At 34.8% G+C, this 21956-nt stretch overlaps 1 long non-coding RNA gene and 1 pseudogene across 3 annotated transcripts in view; both read left to right on the forward strand.

The window, feature by feature from the left end:
- Positions 1-21956, forward strand: part of LOC147918075 (uncharacterized) — a 200088-nt gene that overhangs the window by 162914 nt on the left and 15218 nt on the right. The gene's annotated exons all lie outside the window — the stretch shown is intronic.
- LOC101398606 (ubiquitin-conjugating enzyme E2 variant 1 pseudogene) lies at positions 11998-12453 on the forward strand (annotated as a pseudogene).

Consider the following 21956-nt stretch of genomic DNA (forward strand, 5'->3'; position numbering starts at 1 on the left):
AAATATCTATATGCCACGGGAAAGAGAAGGCGCTTGATAAAACTAAAAAGATTGTAGCTATCAGTTCCAGTTCTTCCACCAAGGGAACCCTCCAGAAAAAGCTAAATCTTGAAGAAATGATTTTTTAAGCATCATTCAGAAACTGGATCAACAGAGAGAGTAAAGAATCTCCTAAAAGAGAAGATGACAAGATTCCCTGGGAGGCACTAGACACATAGATCAAAACAACATAGCCACACAGATTACATTTGTACATCAGTACAGAGTTTAATTAGCTTAACTTGTAAGAGTTTTCAGTACCATTTTATTTATATTTTTAACTTCACTTTTATAAATAACCTCTACAGTGTTATGGTGGATATTATTTGAACCAAGGCACATCATGATCCAACGACATGTTTAAGTTCACATGTCTATTTGGTGGTGGAGATGAGATTTACATTCAGGATTGCTTGATTCCAAAGTCTTTGTTCTTAACCACTAACGTGAAAAGAGCCTAGACATTTGATTCTAATGTCTACGTAGAAATATCTTTCCAATGTTTGACAACAAAAATGCCCAGGGTTCTTTTGTACTTCCATGAAAGAAAACCATGAAATGGAAACCGTAATAATCAAAGGAAAGTTTCAGGCCAGGGCTCCTCTAACTCTGTTGGGAAGAATCAGGTTTTCGTTTCTTTGTTTTAGTTTTTTTTTGTTTTTCCAATCTGTTGAAAGACCAATGCTTTGTAAAACACTGTAATAACAAATTGCTTTCCAATTTTAACTTAGTATCGTTGTTGACTGGTAAAAACAAATTGACGACTGACACTAGTTTGTGGACCATACTTTACATAGCATTGTTTTAGACAACACAGTGATCCACAAAATATATTTTTCAGAGTTTCTGGGTAACACAAATTAACAGGTGTCCCATATCACTGAATCAACACCTGCTGTACATTCAAAGGAATGGCACTTTGATGCTAAAACCCTTGCTGAATATCATAGATACCCATAAGTTGCTGTGGGGAGAGGGCAGGCGATTGCTCAGAACTGCATATAGAAAGTTTCCTAAAATTTATATTCAGACTTTTGCTCTACTCTTCAGTTATTCCAACTTACAGCAGCAGCTAAAATAGCTTCCTCTATTACGCTACACTCCCTTGACAAATAACCTTTATATCACCCTGCACCACCTCTCTCCCTAAAATTGTCCCACCAGCTGACCATAATGGGTCAATCTTGTACAGTCTAAAAACTTCATGATTCTGTGGCTTCCAGTCCAGACTCATTTCTCTCTATTCTTCAGTCTCCTCATCTGAAAAAAGTAGGGGATAGAGGGTTAGGTGGTGGCATAATAACTGTATCTACCTCATAAGATTATTACAAACATTAATATGTACTGTCTTTGGCATAAGACAAATGCTTTGTAAGTGTTAGGTAATACTATTATTTCTCATAAAGTTAAGCCCAAGTGATTTCCTGGGAAGTATAGTTCATTTTCTTTAAAGAGGGTTAAAAAAAATTCTTGCTTTTTTATCCAATCTTAAAATTGTTGTCTTTTAATTGGGGGTGTTTAGACCACTTACTTTTAATATAATTGTTAATATTGTTGAGTTTAAATCTACCATACTGCTCTTTGTTTCCTAATTATCTCAGTTATTTGTTCCCTTTTTCCTTTTATTATGCCTTCTTTTGCCTTAGTTGAATATTTTTCTAATTCCCTTTTATCTCCTATGTCTGCTTTTAAGCTATAACTCTTTGTTGTGATGTTTTAATGATTTCTTTATGGTTTATAGTATACATCTTTAACCTGTCATAATCTACTTTCAAGTTAATACTATAAATTTAACACATAGTATAAGAACTTTACAACAGTATACTTCCATTTTTCCTTCCCAATCTTTGTGTTATTATTGTCATACATTTTACTTTTGCATATGTTAAAAAACCTATAATACCCTTGTAATTATTTTTGCTTTAAATAATCAACAATTCCTTAAAGATATTATAAATACTAAGAAAAGACTTTTACGCTTATCTTTATAGTTATTATTGTAATGCTTTGTCACTACAGGCATCCCTGTGGTATCATTTTCCATTTGCCTATTGGACTTCATTTAGCATTTATTGTAGTGTAGGTCTGCTGGTGATAAATTATTTCAGACTTTCTCTAAAAACTCTATTTTGCTTTTGTTCTTGAAAGATATTATTGCTGAGTATTGAAATGTAGATTGACAATTTTTGTTCAGTACTTTAACGATGCTACTCTACTGTCTTCTGGCTTGCATTTTCTAAAAATAAATCTGCTGTCACTCTTACTTTTGTTCTTTTGTACAAAATGTGTTTTTTTCCTCTGGCTACTGTTATGATTTTCTCTCTGTTATTGGCAATTTATAATGTAGTTTATTCATATTTGTTGTAACTGGTTTGTTGAGCTTCCCTAATGTGTGGTTTATAGTTTTCATCAAATTTGGGAGAATTCAGGCATTATTTTGCAAATAATTTTCTAGCCCCCTCCTCCACTCTCCTTTGTGGAATATTACACCCATTTAAAATTGTCTCACAACTCACTGATACCTTTTTCATTTTTTTTCATTCCTCTTTCTCTCAGATTTCATTATGAATAGTTTCTTATTGCTGTGTTTTCAAGTTCACTATAATTTCTTCTGCATTGTCTAATCTGCTGTTATGTAGAGTCACAGGACAAGTGGTATGTAACTGCCAGGTAATATTATTATTTCTATCTCAGATGTTATAGTTTTCAACTCTAAAATTTCACTTTGGGTTTCTTTTATATCTTCCATGTCTCTTCTTAACTTTCTGAACATATGAAATACAGTTATAATAACTGTTTTCATGTCCTTTTCTGCCAATTCTAACACTTGTGTCTGGGCTTCCATTGATTGATTTATCTTTTCAGTATGGTTTACATTTTCCTGCTTCTTTGCATGCCTGGAAATTTTTTATATGTTGCTAGACTTTGTGAATTTCACCTAGTTGAGTACTGGATATTTTTGAATTCCTACAAATATTCTTGAACTTTGATTTTCAATGCAGTTAAATTACTTAGAAACATTTTGACCCTTCGGGGCTTGCTTATAATCTTTGTTGTACAAAGACAGAACAGCATTTAGTCTAGGTGTAATAGGTCCCGCTATTGAGGCAAAACCATTCTGAGTATTCTACATAATGCTCCTCTGTGAGTTAGGAGGTTTTCTACTCTGGCAAGTATAATCAGACATCTCCAGTACTTTAAGAATTCAGAAGATTGTTCCCTCTAATCCTTTCAGTTATCTCTTTCTCTGGATTTGGGGTATTTTTTCTCACATAAACATGCTGATCAGTGTACAAAGCTCAAGACATGAGGGGTTTCCTCAGCAGTCTCTGGAGTTCTTTCTCTGAAGAGTTCCCTCCTCTCTGGTACTCTATTCTGCAAACTCTAGCTGCTTTGTCCTCCCTGAATAACGGTTCTCCTTATCTTAGAGGGAGTTCTTGGTTCCCTGGATCCCCATCTCTGAGCTACAGACAAGAAACTCTCTCCAACCAGAAAGCTGGGGCACTCATAAGGCTCATCTGATTTGTTTCCCACATCTCATGGATTATTGGTTTTTGTTGCCCAATGGCTAATATCTTTAGTACTTGTTTTTTTCTTTTTAAAAATATATTCTGTACATTTTTTTTAGTTGGTTCAGACAAGAGGGTAAATCTGACCCCTATTATTCCACCTTAGCTAGAGCAAAAGTTCTATTGAATATAATTTTATCTTACTGATTTTCTTCTGGAAATTTCTTGTACATATGATACTGCATTACATTACATAGATAAAGGAAGAATTTAGGGACAACATTGAAATTTATATCCCATACTCATAGACCTTGCAAAAATACAAAACCTTTTTAAATAATCAGATTTTGACAAAGAGCAAGTTTAGTATTCTTAGGAATTCATCAGTAACTGCAGGCTATTGTTTATGGTTTAGTGTTTGTATCTTAGTGATCAAAGCCTTAATTTAAGTAAAGTCTGAATAATAGCGTAAGTAGGAATGAATAAGACCTCTTGCTTACTTTAAAAAATATTTCCTATGTAGTAGTGTTCGCACAACAAGAGAACAGAATTCTGATACCAGAATACAATTTTAAAAATGTGAGCACCTTTTTATAAGTAGGTTATGAACACCATCAAAATCCCATGAAGATGATCAATGGAAAATTGTCACATTATACAATACAATAGTCTCTAGTCACATGTGGCTCTTGAGCACTTGAAATGAGGCTAGTGTGACTAAGGAATTGGATTTTTAAATTTGTTTAATTTTTAAAACCGAAATGTTTTAAAGTATAATTAGAACCACTTGTGTTTGTGAATCTAATTTTGCATGTGTAAATTTTATAAACTCTAAATACACATTAATATTTCTGATGAAAATTTGGAGTCCAAATTGAGATGTACTGTAAGTGTATAGTAGACACCATATTATAAAGACTTTATAGCAAAGAAAAGAACCTAAAATGTTTTCTTAATAATTTTTCATATTGATTACTTACTTAAATAATAACATTTTGGATATATTGGATTAAATAAAATATGTTATTACAATTACTTTTTCATCTGTTTCTTTTTACTTCTTTTTAATGTAGTTACTAGAAAACTTAAAATCACATAGGAGCCTCTCATTATATTTCTATTGGATTAGTGCTGATATAAATGATTATGTTTTGATATGTATATCAAATATTCAGTTGTTTATTAAGAAATGCTTTGAAAAGTTAGCATAATTCTATGATTGGCTATAAGCTAAGAGAATTGAAACTACCGTAGACTCTCCAATACAAGAGAAATCCTACATACTAAGAATTTTATAGGAATTGAAGATCTGAAACCTGTCACTGAATTTTGCTACTTAGGCATGCATTTTTAAATGGTGCATTAATCACCATAAATCAAAGAATTGAAAAAATGAGACAATCAGTCTGTCTTTTGGAAAACAGAGAAAGAAAAGGGCCAAGGTCTCATCAAGGCTCCAGACATCGCTAACTAGCAGTTTAATGTTCAACAGTTTATTCAGACCTTGAGTCCTTAGAGAATTTAACTAGGTGATAAACTCCTTTCCACATTAATTTCATGAACGTGAGAAGAAATAAATCAGAAAATATATATTAAGTACCACTATGTGAAGAACATATTTAAAATTCTATGGTTAGGAAAGTGAGACTTCAACAAAACAATTTTTGAACAAATGCATTAAATATGGTAGAGATTCTTTGAGACATAATGAGATAGCACTGCACTGGACTTTCTGGAAATGTGTTAAGGTAAAGGCTAAGCTACTTTAACAAAGTAAATGAAATAGAAGTTTATTTCCCTTTTACATAGTGTCTGGTCTATCCAGGCTTGCAGAGAAAGTGCTATTAAACATTGCCATTTAGTGGCCTAGGCTAATTACTTATTTCTGAACGATCTTCTAGGGTGTTAATTTTATCTACATGGTTACATCTGGATTGCTGCAGTATCCATGTGCTGGTTCATGGGAAGACAAGAAAATAATTTCAGGGCAATCAATTTACTTTTAAGCAAGTCACATGGAAGTTGCACATATTACTTCTGCTCACGTACCATGGGAAAGAATTTAGTTACATGGCCACATAAGCTACAAGGGAGGCTGGAAAATATATTCCCAAGTGGGCAGTTATATGCCTAGCTAAAATTCTTTTATTGTGCAATAGTGGGAATAATGAAACCTACTAGAGATAGAGAAACCTGGTTCTGATTGATTATCTAAGAGAATGGAAAATTTATTGTGGGGAAGGTAGTTTTAAGGGGAACCCCAGAATTGTGATAAATTCTGATCCTCTTCCATCTGCTTGCATCATTGTTTGTCATTGCACTACATCTACAGAGATCTTTCGGAAAAAGGGAGAATGAGTTTTGCAGAACAATTTGCAAATTTTATTTCTGCCCCTATCTTTTCAAAGTTGTTTGACTTTGAGTTAGTTTTTTGGTCTCTCTGGGTCTCACTTTTCCTATATGTTAAAGCGAAAGAAGAGAACGTATTTCCAATAGTTTTTATGGAGATTAAATTAGAAAATATATGTGAAACTACCTAGAATATGATTGGCATTCAGTGTTGGTTATGTAGATGAATAATCAAGATAAATGAGTATCTCTAGTTGGGTTTTATGTTATGTAATATAATAACCATAAGTATATTTTGCATACAAAACTTCAACAAGGGGTGTTTGAAAGAGATTGGATCATATGTCTTGCAGGTCATGGTAAGGATTTTGGACTTCATCACTGAAGCAGTGAGAAGCCATTGAGAAGTTTAAAAGAGTGCAATTAGAGGATTAAGTTTTTATATTTTACAAAGATTACTCTAGCTGCTATATGTAGAGAAATTTAAAAATATAAAAAATATTTTGAACTAAATTAAAATGAAAATACAACTTATCAAAATTTGTGGGAGGTAGCAAAAGCAGTGATTAAAGGGAAATTTATAGCATTGAATGCCTATATTAGTAAAGAAGAAAGATCTAAAATCAATAATCTGAGTTTCCACCTCATGAAACTAGAAAAGAATAGCATATTAAACCCAAAATAGGTAGAAGAAAAGAAATAGTAAGTAGAGCAGAAATCAATTAAATTGAAAATGGGAAATCAATAGAAAAAAATCAATGAAACCAAATGCTGGTTCTTTGAAAAAAATCAATAGAATCAATAAGCCTCTATCTAGGCTAACTAATAAGAAAATAAAGAGGACACAAATTTCTAATATCAGAAATTAAAGAGGGGATTTCACTACAGATCCCATGGAAATTGAAAAGATAATAAAGAAATACTGTGAACAACTCTATGCCCACAAATTTGATAACCTAGGTGAAATGGACCAAATCCTAAAAGATACAATCTGCCAAAACTCACACAGAAAGAAATAGATGATATGACTATGACTATATCTATTAAAGGAGTTGAATCAGTAATTGGTAACCTTACAAAACAGGATGGACCAGGCCTAGATGGGTTCACTGCTGAATTCTACCAAACATTTAAAGAAGAAATTATACTAATTCTCTACAATCTTTTGTAGAGAAGGAAGGAAGTATTTCCTATCCTTGTAGGACGGTAAGCAGAGGACATACTTTCTAACACATTCTATGAGGCCAGCATTAACCCTAATACCAAAACCAAGCAAAGGCATTACAAGAAAAGAAACTACAGACCAATATCTCTCATGAATATTGATGCAAAAATCCTCAACAATATATTAGCAAGTCAAATCCGACAATGTATAAAGAGAATTTTACACTATGACCAAGTGGGATTTATCCCAGTTGTGCAAGCCTGGTTTAATATTTGAAAATCAATTAATGTAATCTATCACATCAATAAGCTAAAAAAAAAAAAAATAGGATCTTATCAATAGAAGAAAAAACAATACTTAATAAAATCCTTCAGCCATTCATAAAGAAAACTTTCAGTAAACTAGGAATAGAGAGGAAGTTCTTCAACTTGATGAAGAATATCTACAAAAAACCTATAGCTAACATCATACTTAATGGTGAGAAACTTAAAGCTTTCCCATTAAAGTCAGGAACAAGGGAAGGATGTCCCTTCTCACCACTCCTTTTCAACATCATGCTGGAAGTTCTAGCTAATGTAATAAGACAGGAAAAGGAAATAAAAGCTGCATAGATTGAGGAGGAAGAAATAAAACTGTCTTTTTTTTACAGATGAAATGATCATCTATGTAGAAAATTTGAAAGAATTGCCAAAAAATCTCTTGTGACTAATAAGTGATTATAGCAAGGTTGCAGGATACAAGGTTAATATACAAAAGTCAATTACTTTTGCATATACTAGCAATAAACAAGTGGAATTTGAAATTTAAAATGCAATAACATTTACATTAGCACCCCCATAAATGAAATACTTAGATACAAATCTAACAAAATATGTACAAGATCTATATGAGGTAAACTACAAAACTCAGATTAATGAAATCAAAGAACTAAATAAAAGGAGGAATATTCCATGTTCATGAATAGGAAAACTGAATATTGTCAAGATGTCATTTCTTCCCAAATAGACTTATTGATTCAATGAAATCCCAATCAAAATCCCAACAAGTTGTTTTGTGAACAATTGAAAAACTGATTCTAAAGTTTATTTGGAGAGGCAAAAGACCCAGAAAGCCAACACAACATAGGAGGAGAAAAATAAAGTTGGAGGACTGACACCACTTGACTTCAAGACTTATTATAAAGCTACATTAATCAAGACAGTGTGGTATTGGTGAAAGAATAGACAGATTCAATGTAACTGAATAGAGAGCTCAGAAATAGACTCACATCAATATAGTCAACAGATATTTGACAAAGGAGCAAAGGCAATACAATGGAGCAAAGATAGACTTCTCCACAAATGGTTCTGAACAACTGAATGTCAACATGCAAAAAAATGAATATAGACACAGATCTTACACTCTTCACAAAAATTAACTCAAAATGGACCATAGACCTAAATGTAAAATGCAAAACTTGAAAACTCCTGGAAGATAACATAGGAGAAAACCTAGATGACCATGACTGCGGCAATGACTTTTTTAAATACAACACTAAAGACATGATTCATAAAAGAAAAAATTGATAAGCTGGACTTCATTAAACTTAAAAACTCTGCTCTGCAAAAGATAACATCAAGAGAATGAGAAGGTAAGTCACCGACTGGGAGAAAATATTTGCAAAAGATACATCTGATAAAGGGCTGTTATCCAAAAAAATATGAAGAACTTAATAATAAGAAAAAACTCAATTAAGAAATGAGCCAAAGACTTTAACAGACACCTCACCAAAGAAGATATACAGATGGCAAATAAGCATATGAAAAGATGCACCACATCATACATCATCTGGGAAATGCCAATTAAAACAACAATGTGTTAAATATTAAATGTGTTAAAAGAACACACCTATTAGAATGACCAAAATGCACAACACTGACAACAGCAAATGCTGGTGAAGATGTGGAGCAACAGGAACTCTCATACATTGCTGGACAGTTTGGTAGATTTCTTACAAAACAGAACATACTCTTACCATACGATCCAGCAATTGTACTCCTTGGTATTTACCCAAATGAGTTGAAAACTTATGTCAACACAACAACCTGCACACAGATGTTTATAACAGCTTTATTCATAATTGCCCATACTTGGAAGCAACCAAGACATCCTTTAGTAGGTGAATGGAAAATAAACTGTGTTACATCCAGACAATGGAAAATTATTCAGCACTCAAAAGAAATGAGCTATCAAGCCATGTAAAAACGTGAAAGAAACTTAGATGCATATTACCAAGTAAAAAAAAACAAACTAAAAATGGTATATACTATATGATTCACATTATATGATAATCTGAAAAAGGTAAAACTGAGGAAACAGTGAAAAGATCAATGGTGGCCAGGAGTTAGGCAGGAGGAAGCATGAATAGGCGGAGCACAGAGGATTTTTAGAGTAGTGAAAATACTCTTTATGATACTAAAAGATATATGTCACTATACGTGTGTCCATACCCGAAGAACGTACACCACCAATGTAACCACAATATAAACTAAGAACTCTAGGTGGTGATGATGTGTCAATATAGATTCATCAGTTTCAATAAATTTACCACTCTGGTGGAGGATGTTGAGTTGGGGAAGCTATGCCTGTGTAGGGTCAGGGAGTATATGGGAAATCTCTGTACTTTCCTCTCAATTTTGCTATGAACCTAAAATACTTTTAAAAAAAGTCTTTAAATACACACATACATACACATGCCATATAATTCCATTTATATAAAGTTCAAAACTATTCCATTACATTATAAAATGATATTGGTTACCTTTTGTGAAGAGGATGGGGACAGTGGTTGGGAAGGGTCACAAGGGATCTTCTTGGGTATAGGTTATGTTGTTCTTTTTGACCTTGCTGGTAGTTTCCTGAGCTTGTTCATTTTGTGATGATTTATGGGACTTTAGGATGTTTGCACTTCAATAAAAAAAAAAAAAGAGAGAAAGAAAGGGATATCTAACCCAGAGTCCCTGTTCTTATTTTACTCTCTCCATGTAGAAACCATTGTTTAACTCCTATTCTTGATTATAACCTAAGAATTCATGTTTTAAATTTAGAGCATGGCTAAACAGAGTGGAAAGCTGTGAGATCCATGCTGAAATCAGGGTCACAGGATATGAAAGAAATATAAATGACTTAAATGATTGTTATCTTGGGCCAAAAATCAAAGTATACATAGGAAAATGTACTTATTTGAATTTCCAGGGAATCTGGAAAATGTGGCATCACAGGCAATTTAAAGTATACAGGATATTACTTACCACAGTCACATTCCCGTTACAATAATTTTTACTGGGGAACATGAGTTTATATAATGTCTTTGGGAAAAAGAGTTTAATTGTAACAAGAGAAAATAATGTCAGTATTCATTTGAATGTGTGAACATTTAATATTGACCATACAGAAATTTCAGTGGGGATTTAAAATGTGATGTATGAGGGAATTTTAAGTGCAATAAATTTAATAAAATGAAGGTTCCCTATTTTACTAGCAAGAACTAAGTTTTCCTCATCTACACAACATACTTAGCAATGTTAATGTTCATTTCCTATGGCTGCAAATCATATTCAGAAAAATTTGATAAAATGTCTCATCATATTCAATCTAATGCTGACACTATGTAGTTAAGTACGGCTATGTGTTTTTAATGACTCATTTCATGGGGAAATAATCATTCTCTGAAACTTCCTGGAGAAAGTATAAAATCTCTTCTGTTGTAAGGAGAAAGAAATCTATGCAAGGCCTATTATATTAAAGAGGGGGGAATAAAAGGACCTTTGACAATTTTCACCTCTGAAGAAGATGTCTATTTATCGATTGACATTTTCTTGACAGTAGGTTATTGAGATTTAATGTGGAAACTTGGCAAAAGATGCATAGATTTTTTTTTCTAAATTGTTTTTTATTGAACTTCACACTTTGTGTCTAACAGCTGGAGGCTGGAGGAAGGATATGCAGCCTTAGCGAAGACTCGCTCTGATGTCACCTTGACATTTAGGCTCTATCAAATAGCAAAACAATAAATTATTAGAGGAGAATAGTGGTTATTAAAAGACAGAAGATTCCTTTCACCTGGTCTACAAGAGCTTTAATTCTGAAAAGCATTTTGCCAGATATAGCAAGAAGTCTTACGGAGAATCAAATCACAGAATCTGGTCATATTTGTTAAGGTATAGTTCCAAGATATCTCTATAGGGTCAAGCATAAATGGACATTCTAAATATTTATTTAAGAACCTCTCATTTTCCCACAGTTGCCCCTTGTTTATAATATGTCTAGAATATTCTTAAAGCTTCCATTAGGGGCTACCAGCAATCAGCCATTGTGGTCAACTGTGGCGCATCCATGAGTATAGTCCATGTAGCAGGAAATCAGAAGCATTTGTTCTCACCTCAGTTCCCTTCCCAAACTTTGTCATCACTTTAGTTTTCCAATTTCATTTACTGTCATGACTCTAACTTAATGCAATATTATTTTGCAGTTACCTTTTAAACAATAGACTACTGTAAAACTTATGCAAGTTGGATTTTAACTTGTAGGTAAGGAAACTGAAGATCATGTCACGTATTTGATTCTAAGTCACATAGTTGGAGAAAACATGGTTTGAGGTAAGGTTTGTCTGATTCCGTAGCCAATGTTTATCCACTACTTGACTCATGCCATCCTCCTTGAGGAAAATTTAAAAAACAAAACAAAAAACATACCTCTTGCCAACTGCTAATAGTACACATCAGTTATGTCCCCTTTGTGACCAGTGGCATCTATCTGTGACATGGTTAATCTTCGGAGTACCATCCAACTTGAGGAATGGATTAAACTAAGTGCCTTTGGTGGTGGCAAATTCATTATTAAGTTCATACATTTAAAATAAATAAATAGGCTGGCCATGGAGGAGAGTGACCCAAGATGGCAGCCATTATGGGCTTGGAGAAAAAGTTGCTCATGTTGGAAGAACTCAAAGAAGGCCAGAAAAGAGTAGGAGATGGCAAGATTAGCTGGAGTCTAGAAGATAACAGACGACACTTACAAGCTGGACAGAGATGCTAATTGGACCTCCAAGAAAAATTTGTGAAAACCAAATATATAGCCTTAAATAGAATGTGGACCTAAAGACCTAGAAGCACCCCCCCCCCCCGCCTGGTAAGATTTATAACAATAATTAATATGAAAGGAGTTAATAGTTTTAATGGAGTGGTGAACTCAAGAGCCATTTCAGTGCTAGAAAAATGGCAGCATTCATATAGCATCAAAGTTGTCCTACAAGAGCTTTAACATCTAATAATGTTGAAAGAAAATATGAAACTCCCTCAGCCATCTGAAGGACAGTGTTATAGAAATTAATCAAAAAGAAAAAACACAGACCGTCCCCTCCCCCTCTATTATTTAAGCAGTCTTCATTTTCCACTGCAGTAAATGTTTCAGATACGTCTTGTAGACCTTAAAATACTGGAAAGGAAATTCCCGTTCAAAGTAATTTATCCTAAGATACTACAAATGATACTAATTTTTTGTCCATTTGAAATATATAAGTTGTACTATAACAAACAACCCTATCAAATGTAACCACTGTCCACTTAGTTGAACTTCTAGAATCAAGAAAATATATTTAAATTGATTTCCATCTTAACCGATGGGGTGCATCTAACTCAACTGTGAAAAGACATCACCCAATCACAATCACCTTGCTGCTGATTAGATGGCCTGGGTCTGCCTTCTCTCCCATCACATCCCCACGCCTCCCTGCCTCCCTCCTTCCCCAGGATAGCCTTCCAGCTTGGGGTGGCTTGTTAGATGTGAAGATTTCAGGTCGCAACTTGTGAGACTGCTGGTGGGTGTATGGGGGTGTTTTTCTGCACCCTTGGTTTCTTTTTTTTTAGTCTTAAACTATGCCCACTTTCCAAGTTTTGTCCTTTCCTCACTCTCCTCCGCTACCACCCTTGGCCGAAGCAGAGATTGTAACCCCCTCTGCTTTCTCTGAAATTGGACTTTTGTGAGGAATTCAAGGCATGTCCCATATCTTCTCTCCCCTACTTTTATTGAGGAGTGCTGCTTTTTCCCCCCTCCTCCTCAAATTCCTTTTTGCACTGTCACCACCCAAGACTTTCTGTGACATTTTCGTACTTTGATCAGAGCACATCAGGTAAGTTTGGAAAGAATCTCTGACCTCCCTCATTTAGTTTTGGAACCATATTTAATTACTCTCCATCAGCCTGGAAAATGAATATTAGATCCTTAGCCCTGCCATGCTCTGCTGTCATCATTAGTTGATACATTTTTTAGCTCAGATTTTGATATGGTGGAAAGAATAGTCACCAGGCTTGCTCAGATGTGCCAGCTCTCAAAGTTCCTTGTCGTTAAACTTGGAGAAAGGTCGCATGAAGACACTTGTAAGCACAAAGAATTCCTCTGAATGAATTTTCTGTTCCCGTAATTGCTTTTGCTTTTAAAAATTGAAGAGGTTTTAAGTTCTTTTTAAATTAAGAAGTTTTAAACAACAGGGCTCTCATTTGGTGATCCTTGAAGTCCACTTGGGTCTAGTTTGGAATTGGACAATTGGAATAAAAAGAACCTTGAATTCGGTGCATGCTCTGGTTTGGTGCTACTGTTTCTCGTGATCCTCAGCGGGGATTAAGAAAGAACTCTGTGCAAGGCAGATCCCCAAACTAGAAGGCTTGACTTCCTGCCAAATTGCTGCATTTTTCCACTTTTCTGATAAGGACCACTAAATGCTGAAAATGTGGATGCATACTGAAATAAAAGCAATTCATTGTGTTCTAATACATACATACATACACAAATACATACTGTGGTATAATAAGATATTTAGTCTTTGTCTTCGGTTACTGGCACATAGCTCCTAAAACTCGAGTAATTTTCTGAGTTATAAGAAGAGTGACAGGAGTATCTTTTGTTCTAATGAGGTGATTCTTGGCAGATCCCTAGATATCTTTAGGATTGGGGATGGTTACCAGAAAGAACAAGCCTTGATTAGAAGCTTGGAACTTTCAGCCCCACCCACCAACCTCCTGGAGGGGAGAGGGCCTGGAGATTGAGCCAATCACCAATGGCCAACGATATAATCAATCATGCATCTGTAATGAAACCTCCATAAAAGTCCCTAAATGATGGGGTTTGAGGAGCTTCCAGATTGGCTAACATATCCCTGTGCTGGGAGGATGGCACTTCCGAACTCCCCAGAAACAGAAACACCTACTCTGGGGATCCTAGACCTTGCCCTATGTAAATCTTCATCTGTCTATTCATTTGTATCCTTTATAACTGGTAAACACAAGTAAAGTGTCTTCCTCAGTTTTGTGAACCATCCTAGCAAATTTTCGAAGCAGATTGTGGGAACCTCAATTTATAGCTGGTCAGTAAGAATTACAAGTGACCTGCTACTCCTGATTGACATGTGAAGTGAGGACAGGCTTGTGGGACTGAGCCCTAGACCTGTGGAGTCTGACACTAACTCCAGGTAGTTGGTGTTAGAATTGAAGAGAATTGTAAAACACTTACATTGTGTCAGAGAATTAGAGAGCGAGAGAAGTGGTGTTGGCAAAGACACCACATGTTTGGTATCAGGAGAGGGAAAATAAAACTCCACAAGTAAATGAATACGTAAACAAATAAATAATCATTCCAGACACATGGAAGAAATGTTTATTCCAAATCTCAATCTGTATGTATTTATTTACTGAAAGGTACTTTCGATCTTGAAGCCTTGATTTTTAATACATCACACTATATCTGACATTTAACAATGAATTCATTTAACAATGAAAGAATGAATTTGTCTTAAGACACTATAACTACTACTTCTAATAGGTCCTAATTATTTGCACGGGTTTGCAGAAAATCTGTGATCCTACCCTAGCAGTGATGATTCTATTGGGCAGGCTAAATTCCATCAATCAATTATAATATTACATAATAATTAATATGGCAAAAGAAATATAAAGTGAAATGGGAATATATAGTATAGACAACTTAATTCTAGTGGATGAGCTAAGCACTTAATCATAGACAGATAAATGAATAAAAATTATATACAATGTTAGAGGGTAATATATGCTTTGGAAGAAAAGAAAAAGAGTAAGCAAGGGTCGCAATTATAAATATTCTATTCATAAAGAAGATTTCATATGAGCAAAGACCTGAAGGAGGAACAGGAGTTATCCAAGAAGTTATTTGGATGAAGAGGATTTCAGGATGATAGAACAGCAGTAGAGATAAATGCTGAAGGGTCACAGCATAAGAGGAATTTTGGAGGAACTTCAAGGAGACCAGTGTGGCTGGAACAGAGTGAACAAGGATGAGTTGAGCAGAGATGAAGTCAGAGAGGTCATGGAGAGGCAGATCTTAGATCATTAGAGAATTTGGCTTTTTCTCTAAATCAAAGTTCCTTACAGGATATTGAGCAGAGGAATGATATGCTCTCTGGCAGCAATGTTGAAAGTGAAGAGGAAAGGAGAGTCAAAATAGGAAGGCCAGATAGAGAGCTTTTACAGTAATCCTGGGGCACGGAATGATGATGACCCTCGTTATAGTTGCAGCAGTGGAGGCAGTGAGAAGTGAGTGGATTCTGGATATATTTTAAAGGTGAGCAAACATCTTGTTTTTACACATTGATGACCAGATAACCAAGTTGGTTTGTTTTTTATCTTTACTATTTCAGCTCATTGATCATTGACGGCAACAAAAGAACTAAAGCCCCTCGAGTGTATTTCAAAAGGGGATGGCACAAAAATGGAAAACATGGCCGTTGGTTGCAGAAAGGAGTTGTTTGTGAGCCCTCTCCTTGGGACTTTCAGAAATAATTAGAGTGAAAGACATTCTGAAGAACGTAGAGGTGCTATAGTAGTAAATAATCCAAGGAAAGTGTTAATTTTGCATCCTTATTCTCTAGTAAGATTCACTTAATGTATGTTTTATAAAGAAGTGAATGAATGAATGAATCAATCAATCAATCAATCAGAGCAGCTACTAAACCAATATGCTAAAAGTCAGGTCACTTTTTAAATTTTATTTATTTTTTTGAGGAAGATCAGCCCTGAGCTAACATCTGCCAATCCTCCTCTTTTTGCTGAGGAAGACTGGCCGTGGGCTAACATCCATGCCCATCTTCCTCCACTTTATATGGGACGCCGCCACAGCACGGCTTGCCAAGTGGTGTGTCAGCGCACGCCCAGGATCCGAACTGGTGAACCCCAGCCACCCCAGCGGAGCACGCACTTAATCGCTTGCGCCACTGGGCTGGCCCTAGTCAGGTCACTTTTAACATGTAAAATGAAACTGACAAGATGGATAATTCAGGGGTTTATACATATTTATATGTAGGTATTACAAAATATTTATTTTACGTAATTTTATTTTCTTCAATTATAGCATTTATTTTCCAATTCTTCTGTTTATTTTTTATTTGAAATGTTATATGTGAAGATAATTTCTTCTTAAAATCCATATAACTTAATTAATTTATTGGCATAAACAAAACATTTGGTTGTGTCTATCTTAATATAGTGTGTCAATCATGAATTTTTAAGATCCAAAATATGTCAGAACGTACAAGAGCTAAGTATTGCATGAGTGATTAATGAATATATGATTCATAGTACCTAGTAATAGAATATTTAAATAGAATATGTAAAACATAGAAGTTTTGTGCCAGGTCTGCAATTCCTATAATCCTCCTGTATGTCTCCTCTGCTCCCAAGACTGTACTTCTGACACTTCTGGGACCAGAAGTGGGGAGTCTTTTCACACCAAACAATTCTCCCACACCAGTTAAGCATCCTACTCAACTCAGTTCTGACACTATCTAACTGGAGTTAGCATCAGGTCCCCGAGGTTAAGGGCTCGGTCCCACAAAACTGCCCCCACCCTCCCACCATTTTGGACATCAATTGCAAGTCCAGGTTCTTAGTTGTGCTTCTGACCAACTGGCTGTAAATCAGGTTCCCATGAGCCCCTTCTCAAATTCAATTATTTTGCTAGACCTGCTCACAGAACTCAGGAAAACAGTTTACTTACTAGACTACCGGTTTATTATTAAAAAATAATTCCATCAGGAACAGCCAGATGAAAGAGATGCAAAGGGCAAGGTATGTGCCCTTTAAGGCACAGTCACTCTCTTACTGTCTCCATGTATCCACCATCCTGGAAGCTCCCCGAACCTTGTTCTTTGGGTTTTTGCAGAGGGTTCATTAAATATGCAATATTGAGTAAATCATTGGTCATTGGCGATTAAGTCCATCTCCAGCCCCTCTCTCCTCCCTGGAGGTGGGAGGGGTGGTTGGAACGAAAGTTTCAATCATCTAATCACATGGCTGGTTCCCCTGACAACCAGCCCCAATTCTTAGGAGCTTTCCAAAAGTCACCTCATTAATATAAACTCAGGTGGGGTTGAAAAGGGCTTGTTATGAATAGCAAAAGACATCTGTATTGCTCTTATCACTTAGGAAATTCCACAGGCTTTAGGAGCTCTGTGCCAGGAACTGGGATCAAGACCAAATATATATTTCTTATTGCAAATCATGATATCACAACCATACAAACTTTATGCCAAGTTTACGATTTCTATCAATAATTTATGATCAGATTCTTAAAATCGGAAATCCTCTACTTCATGTTTTATTTTATGAATTCTTGAAAACAATTTTTTCATATAGGTAACTTGGGCTTCTCAAATTACACACACTAGTTAAACTATTTGAAACATAGGAGTAGTTTCTTTTTTTTTTGTATCTGGCATTCTAAATACACCAAAATAAAATAACCAGTTAATTTTACATTAAATAGTATGAAACTGTACTAAAAGGCCTCAAGGAAACTTGCATACACCAATGCATGTTGAAAGTGTCAAAAATGTGGTGGTACTCCACTGCCAGTCCTAATACAAGGTGGTCTTCAGAATTTCTGACTTGATTGGCAAGTAAAACTTTTCCAAGAGAGAATGTGACAGAAATAGAAGGATTTGGGGGTTTCTTGAAATGTGTTCTACCACATTTCAACTACATCCCTGCATAACTATACAACCAAAGGAGGCTATCTGTTCTTTTTACTTGCAGAGAGAACAGCAGATTTGTCAGTGCTTCAAATGTGTGAATGTCAGATAATTCAGAGTTTTGTTTTGGGGGTGTTGTAGAAAGTAAATAAACTAAGGCACAAATATGGGCAAGAACATTCTGAGGGTCCAAATGGGTAGAATGGTCTGTGTTAGGTATTGAATGCAAGGAAGAATGAAGTGGAAACAAATATCAACAAGCGCTTTTTCGTAGCTAACAAAATTGTGGAAATAAATTGTGCAAAATATACTTTTGACCAAGTCATAGATAAATTGCTACAGCAGGGATAATCAAAACATATCGTTAATGTTAACTGGGACTGGCCCGGTGGCATAGTGGTTAAATTTGCATGCTTCACTTTGGCGGCCCAGGGTTCACAGGTTTGGATCCTGGGTGTGGACCTACACACCATTCATCAAGTCATGCTGTGGTGGCATCTCATATACAAAAAATAGAGGAAGATTGGCAACAGATCTTAGCTCAGGGCCAATCTTCCTCACCAAAAAAAAAAAAGAAGAAACCATATTGTTAATGTTAATTTACATTTGCATAAGCTTTTGCTTATTAGAGACTAAAACACTCTTATTTGGCAATGAGAATTTCAGTCATTTTAATAAGAAATATGAACTTAAAGCAGAAGCAATCCAATTTATAAAAATAGTGAACTACAGTGTCTTCCAATACATCAACAAAGATTCAGCTGATCATCCAATCCCAATATTTAATATTTGTGGCATTTCAATGGAATTTCTTGATACTTTAAAACAAAAACAAAATTTGTTTTAAGTCTTGAGCACAACTGAGATGCAAGAAAATTGTAGGTTTGGTGATAGTGTTTCAAAAGGTGCCTGAAGTTGTGGAAAATGGAAACAAAACCAGTTGTGGGAATACGCCCTGGCATGCTATGAATAAGTAATTGTATTTTTCACGTTTTGATCTACAAAAGTTTTGTTGTCCTCTTTCTCAGCCAGAGCACATTTTATGGCTTATTGTATTTTATACTGACTTTGAGTGGTTTGTTCTGGCGAATTAATGCTTAAAAAAATACATATGCTTTACTACTGGTTTTTCCAGACCAATTAATCAACAAAATTCAAGTCAGAGAGGGGCTATTGGCCATCTAAATAAGAGAATAAATTTTAAAACTTTGAAAAAATGTTTTGTGCCTGAAGGAATTCTCCTTCAGAACATCTATCATTTCACAAATCCGTTCAGATAGGAGACATTTAACGATGCTGACACTCAGCCGTTCACTTGGCTATTTGTAGGGCTTTACTTTCTTGTCAGAACCAATCAATGGCCTTCAGAACAAAAACTCAGCAGTAGTGAAACTGAGAGAAAGGAAAAGGGGCATTTTGTGGCCCAGGATGCATTTCAATAAGCTCAAACCTTAAGTGACAGATGAGGAATTGAAACTGCTCGGTATAATTCTACAAATGAGGTGTGTGACAGAGGTTTTCATTAAAATGAGCCTCACTTCACACGGGCTTATGTGTCTTCCTGCCGTGTTCTCTGACTCTCATTAAAGGACTTGCAAAGTGTAAAACTTCTCCGATATAGTTTTTCACACTCACTCCCTATATGTTTATGTATGTGTGATATATGAATTTCACCAGGAAAACATTTGAAAGAGTTTTGAACTGAAAAGCATATTCATCACATGAATTAAACACGAGTTCTGTTTGATCTTTCCTTGAGACAAGTGCATTTACATTTTCAAATGTGACCGTTTATTCAAGTGCCGTAGTTTGTGTTAGATATGGCAGAAACGGTCCTGCCTGCTTGCCGGGACACAGACTTGGGCTACAAGTGAATAGATTCACAAATGAGTCTTAGGGTACATTTTTATTATTCAATAAATCTTTTAATTCCTTGTAAATGTTATAATTATTAGAAACATGCTTTTGATGAATATCTCCAGATGATGAATAATAAAATAAGTGAAAATCAGTATTTAGAAAGTCTAGATTAGTATTATCATCATGTTACTTGAATTATTTTGAATGGAATATCTATAATCAGATTCCTCATGTGGCTTCTTTTATTTTTATTATTTTCAACACATTTATGTTACTCTTTGTAAATAAGCACATGTATTTGCACAAGCTATTTTTCAACAGGAAAATATGTTTGATGTCTAGGTATTTAAATTTCAAGAAAGATAAGAAGACATTAAGAAACACTGAAACCTAAAGACTTGATAGTATTATGAGAAAATTGTTTTTTATTGTGATAAATTAAGAGAGTTTGTTGTTTCCTATTTGCATAATGAAATAATTACTCTTGTATAGCTATTTTTATGTAAATGAACTCTACATGCCTTTTTAAAAATTCAATTTATATAATAGAAAACTAAATGACACTGAGATTGCCATGACTTACCTTGGTGACTTTTATAAGCTGAAAGTTTTAGTCTTGTGATTTATGTTTAATAATTTAACACATTAATAATATTTTAGATGTGGATTGTTGAACATAAGCATGCAGATTATTTAAATGAATATTTAATTTTTATTCACCTTGCCAGAAGACAGAACATGCATTTAATTGCACAATATAAAAAATGGAAAAAAAATCAGAAAAATGGTAATGTAAAAAAAGTTTAAAATAAAATATGTACATTTCTTACTTTTTGGGCCATGAAATAAATAATAATTGACTTGGCATTTTATATTATATAATAAAAATTAGAGTACAATTTTACCTTACTTTTCAGCTGGAAAAGATTGGGTCTCTATGAGGCACATACTCAAAATGTACATTTTAATTTGAATCTATTTTTTTTATTCTGGGTATCTTACATAACTTTATGAATATTTTACATAGTGAGTCTAGCATTTGGGAGAATATCCATTCTATGCACAGAATGGATACCGGGTGAATAATACTTCTTTTGTATTTTTCTTCTGTGTTGATTGCCAAGAAAACACTCTAGAGAAAACTATCATTAAGCCAGGGTGGGACCCTGACCCCCTCTGCTAGAAGGGCAGGATGTTGCAGTGAGCAACACTCTGAATATTGCAGAAATGAATATTTCAACACTAATATAGAAGGGTAAAATTTATGATGGAACTAAAGTCTAAAATATGTAATCAACATTTCTATATATTGGATATTTTCCTATTTTCTTTGGAGTAAATCAGCAATTTAGTAAACAATGTATTACAAGCCCACACACACACATACAGCTTTGCTATAACTATAGAGACTCATAGCGGGTGAGTTATAATGATTTCCTTTTGCAAACTAAGACTCTGACTATGGTTCACATGCTGAATTCTGCTCTACAGCAAATACTGTTGAAGGACCCTCCAGGGCGCTTAGAGTATGTAATGTAGCAGGCCAGTGAGTGGAGAGAGTTGATATGCTAACAGCTACGCTTGAGAATTTGCAAATCAACTGCAGTGTTTCCCTGGAGGTCCATTTTCACCCACCTTCTCCATTTTTTTTTCCCTTTATGCTCTTTTTCCATTCTCATCTTTTTAGTTTTAAAAACCAAAATTGTGAGTGAGGGCATAATCAAGACTAAAGAGTATATTGCCATTCAGGCTACTTCCTTTCCCCGCCTGACCCACACCTCACCACACCAATCTCATCCTGCCCCTACTTCCAACCTCCATTCTTTTGTACATGACTTGATTTAAATTGTCCCAATTTTGAAGATACACTATAAATAAAGAAAGAAAAGTCTGTCCTTCTACAGTAGGCTATAATTTAAAGGAAGAGAAGAACACTCACTATAACACCTTTTTTTGTGTGTGGAAATGGGGATAAATTCTTTCAAATTGTTGGGCTGAAATT

This window comes from Ceratotherium simum, chromosome 2 (assembly GCF_057802395.1).
Source record: "Ceratotherium simum simum isolate JZ-2026a chromosome 2, ASM5780239v1, whole genome shotgun sequence".
NCBI classification, from domain to species: domain Eukaryota; kingdom Metazoa; phylum Chordata; class Mammalia; order Perissodactyla; family Rhinocerotidae; genus Ceratotherium; species Ceratotherium simum.